Source organism: Rhinopithecus roxellana, chromosome 6 (assembly GCF_007565055.1).
Source record: "Rhinopithecus roxellana isolate Shanxi Qingling chromosome 6, ASM756505v1, whole genome shotgun sequence".
Lineage (NCBI taxonomy): Eukaryota > Metazoa > Chordata > Mammalia > Primates > Cercopithecidae > Rhinopithecus > Rhinopithecus roxellana.
The window spans coordinates 75,480,027-75,484,900 of NC_044554.1; the positions used below are offsets into that span (position 1 = coordinate 75,480,027).

The following is a 4,874-nucleotide window of genomic DNA, read 5'->3' on the forward strand; positions in this document are numbered from 1 at the left end:
GAAAGAAAAGAAAGAAAGAAAGAAGAAGAAAGAAAGAAGAAAGAAAGAAAGGAAGGAAGGAAGAAGGAGGAAGGAAGGAAGGAAGGAAGGAAGGAAGGAAAGGAAGGAAGAAAGGAAAGAGAAGAAAGAGAAAGAAAGAAAGAGAGAGAAGAAGAGAAGAAAAAGAAGAAAGAAAGAAAGAAAGAAGAAGAGAGAAAGAAAAAGAAAGAAAGAAAGAAAGAAAGAAAGAAGAAAGACCCACCACATCAACCCAGAAGCCCTCACCCACGCCCCTATTCCTGCCTGTGCACGTGATCCAGAGGAATCCTCCGTCCGGCATGCCACTGAACCTCATGAAGGCGTGCCGTTCCCGCCGAACTTCGCTTCCGTGCATTAATGTAAGTTGAACATCATAAGTTGGGGACCATCTGTATCTTACAAGCAGCCTAAGGAAAAAGACACATTACAGAGGGGGAAAAAAAGGTAAGAACTACAACAGACTTCTCATCAAAACTATGCAAGCTAAAGGACAGTGGAATGACATCTTTAAGGCACTGAAAGAAAAAAAAATATTTGTACCTATATGCTATACTCAGAAAATCTTTCAAAATGAAGACAGGAAAACACAACACTATTTCTCTGCACTATTCTCTCACAACATACTTCTGACACCAAATGTATGTGGTTTCTCCCCACACACCAAACAATTCTGCAGCAGACACCAGCTGAGTATCTTATAATTCAATTCCATTCTGATACTAAAAACCAGGGTTTCCTCAAACCCCTCCTGGAGTCTGATAATTTGCTAAAATGGTTCACAAAACTCAGGATTATACTTTATTTATGTGTATCAGTTTATTATAAAGGATATAACTAAGGAACAGCCATGTGGAAGAGACACATAGGGCAAGGTATGGGAGAAGGGATTGTACACATCTTCCATGCCCTCTCTGGGTGAGCCTTTCTCCCAGCACTCCACAAGCTCAGCAACCCAGAAGCTCATCACATCTCCTAGTTCAAGAGTTTCCACAGAGCTTAACCTCCAACCCCTTTCAGCCATCCCCTGACATCCCCCCTAAGTTTATTAGCATAAACTCAGGTGTATAGCAAGGAGCTCATTATGAGTAACAAAAGATACCACTATCTCAGGAAATGCTAAGCTTTTTAGGTGCTCTGTGACAGACACTAGGGATAAAGACCAAATACATTTCTTATTCTACCACAGAAGAATATAGATATGTTTTTGGAGTATTCATTACCCACAGACATACACTGCCATGAACACTTTTAAAAAGTACTTAAGGCAGAAAAAATATGACACCAGACAGAAACTTGTATCTACATAAAGAAATAAAGACCTCCTGAAACACTTTAAATGAAACTAACATAAAAGTCGCATTTTGCTTATTTTTAATCAATCTAAAAGGTAATTGCCTAAAGCAAAAATAGTAGCATCAGTGTATTGGGGTTTTATAGATTACATAAAAGTAAAATGTCTGACAGTATCACAGATGATGGAGAAATTTGGAGTTTACTGTCACAAAGTTTATATACTACACATGAGGCAGTATTATATTATTAATATTTGAAGGTAGACTATACTTAATTAAAGATGTGCATTATAAACTCTAGGGCAAACATTAAAACACATATTAAAGAGGTATAAATAATAAGCCAGGCCAGGTGCGGTTGCTCACATCTATAATCCCAGCACTCTGGGATGCCAATGGAGGAGGATTACTTAAGGCCAGTAGTTTGAGACCAGACTGGGCAACATAGTGAGATCTGGTCACTACAAAAAAATTCAAAAATAAAATAAAATTAGCCAGACATAGTGGCATGCACCTGTAGTCCTAGCTACTCATGAGGCTGAAGCAGGAGGACTGCTTGAGTCCAGTTGACCCAGGCTACAGTGAGCTATGATCATGCCATTACACTCCAGTCTGGGTGACAGAGTGTGACTTTGTCTCTACAAAAAATAAAAAATAAAAAAATAAAAAGCCAATAGTGGAGATAAAATGGAATCATAAAATGTATTATATTAATCTAAATATAAACAAGAAAAAAGAAGAAAAAAATCCAAGAGTGGGTGGGCCAAATAAAAAGCAATTACCAAGGTGGTAGGTTTTAATTTAATTACATCAAAACTATTTTAATGTAAAGGGTCTAAATACTCTAAGTACTGATTGTCAGACTGGATAAAAAAGCAAGACTCAGGTATTAACTGTCTATAAGAAACTAATTTTAAATGTAAAGACTTCTAGTTTAAAAATATAACATGCAAATGCTAATAAAAATATTTTGCATATTTAAATGTTGACACCCTAGTTGTAAACAGTATTTGATATTATATGTAACAATGAAATGTTATTTAAATCAAGAAATAAACATTCTCCCTAAACCTGTGGCTTTTTTCCAAAGTTATTTCCAAAGCATTCTCTTATCCTTTGTGTTCTTGACACAGCTAGAACTTCAAAAGAGAATCAAGGCTAATACCTCAGCAGTCTTCTAGTAACAATTGGATCCACATTTATCTCTGGACTGGATTGTTTGAGGTGTCATAAGTACTTTCATCAAAATAGAAATAAATGACTTTGTGACTTTCCTGTACTAATGTAAATGTATGCATTTATTAAACAAGACTCCACAAAACAGAGTGTGTTCACTATTTATTGTTAAATTTCTATGTTCTTCTTTCTACTTGTGCAATTTTATTGCTTCCAGATTATACTGGTGTTAAGTTCTTAAATCTTTCCCCCTGTTAATCCTTCTTGTGGAATAGAAACTTCCTAATGAATGGTCAACTTGTCAGTCCACAGCTTTCTTCTGTTTATATATCTATAAATTGTGTTCTACTGATTCGGTAATCAATAACATAATTTTTTTTCTTTTTTTTTTTTTTTTTTTGAGATGGAGTTTTGCTCTTGTTGCCCAGGCTGGAGTGCAATGGTGTGATCTCGGCTCACCACAACCTCCACTTCCCAGGTTCAAGCGATTCTCCTGCCTCAGCTTCCCAAGTAGCTGGGATGACAGGCATGTGCCAGTATGACCCTATTTTTTTTGTATTTTTAGTAGAGACGGGGTTTTGCCATGTTGATCAGGCTGGTCTTGAACTCCTGCCCTCAGGTGATCCACCTGCCTCGGCCTCCCAAAGTGCTGGGATTACAGGCATGAGTCACCATGCCCAGCCATAAAAATAATTTTCAAAATACTTTGATTCTCTAATATCAAGGTAGTGCATATAATATAGGTTTGTAAGATAATCCTTTCTAACATATAAAAACTAAGCCACCTCTCTTCTTGGGAAATCTCAACCCACAATAAACAGCAATTTATTTTTCAATTATCTTCTGCCCTAAAACTATATATCGACATGTTTAAAATTTAGATTTGAAACCTGGTTACATTTTAGGATAAGTAATTTAACATAACAAAGAATAATTTGGCATGTACAATTTCTGTTTAACAACTTTACATAAGGTAAGGTGGCTCACACCTGTAATCCCAACACTTTGGGAGGCCAAGGTGGAAAGATCACTTAAGCTGGGCTAGGTGATGCACACCTGTAGTCCCAGCTCCTTGGGAGGCTGAGGTGGAAGGATCACTTGAACCCAGGAGGTCAAGGCTGCAGTGAGCCATGACCTTGTCACCGTACTCCAGCCTGGACAGCAAAGCAAAACCTTTTCCTAAAAAAAATTTAAAAACTTTACATTAAAGGACATAAAATTCTTATAAATATTTTAACAAAGGCCCCAGTGTGAGAGTCTTAGGTTTAGGCAAAAACATTACAAGTTTATTTAGTTCTCTTATTTAATTACTTTAAAAAAAAAGATTACATGCTAAAATATGTTAGTGAAAAATATAAATATAACAAGTTGATTTATCTTTCCATAATCTTAAAACATAACTAGAGTAACAAAATCAAGAAGTACAAAAAGATAAGATTGAGAAATGTTCACATACTAAAACAACCACTTCAAGTGTTATAAAAGAGTTATGTAGAGAATTATTGAGTGTAGAGGAGAGCATTTACTTCAAAAATGTTGGAGCATACTTGTCTAGCAGGGAAGATAACATGATCATGAAGGTGGCTGTCCCAGGGTGAGGTTTATTTATTGCCCTCTGGGTGTGCAGATCCCTGCAATTTCCCCAAAAGTGGGAAACTTGGCTACATAATTTGTGACTACATTGTATTTGTGTTCTTCCCTGGTTAAAAAGAAAAATAGTAGGCTAATAAGGGAAGGCTATTCAGATGTTGTATTAGTTTTGAACTGTATCTTATAGAATGTGATCAACCAAGGCAAAGCTGGCTTGGGAGGAACATAGTACGCCTTGTCAGGAATACTATGTGCAAAACACAGCAACAAATACCAAGATAAATTTACATAAATGTAAAAAGTTATGTATGGTGCTATTGAGGAAGTGACAGATAAGTGAGCCAAGATCAGATTATGAAGAAACTTACTTGTGATACTAAAGGTTTCCATTTTATCCTGAAAAAAGTATGGATAACTTTTGGGCTAATACTTAAAATTTGTATTTTTTTTAAAGGATTACCTTGGAATCATGGAATATAAATTAGAGAAGAACAGGAGAGCTTGACCAATATGGCATAAATGGCTGCAAAACAGGCAGGAAATTACACAATTCTGAAGAAAAGCAGTATTAGCAGAATTGAAATAAAAGGTAAGGTTCAATACATTTAGAAGATACAATTGAATAGGTTTGGTGGCTCATTGTAAGTGAGGCATGAAGTAAATGGAAGAATTTCTAATTATTCAAAATTATCTAAATAGTTGCCAAAAATAAATTGGGTGAGCATCTTTAGGACATATTGAGATTAATGGACATATCAATGTTCAAAAGGAGACATACAAAAAGATACATTGTCTGTC

At 35.8% G+C, this 4,874-nt stretch overlaps 1 pseudogene; it reads left to right on the forward strand.

Moving 5' to 3' along the window:
- The first annotated feature begins 4,029 nt into the window (after nucleotides 1-4,029).
- Nucleotides 4,030-4,183, forward strand: LOC115898527 (annotated as a pseudogene).
- The last annotated feature ends 691 nt before the right edge of the window (nucleotides 4,184-4,874 follow it).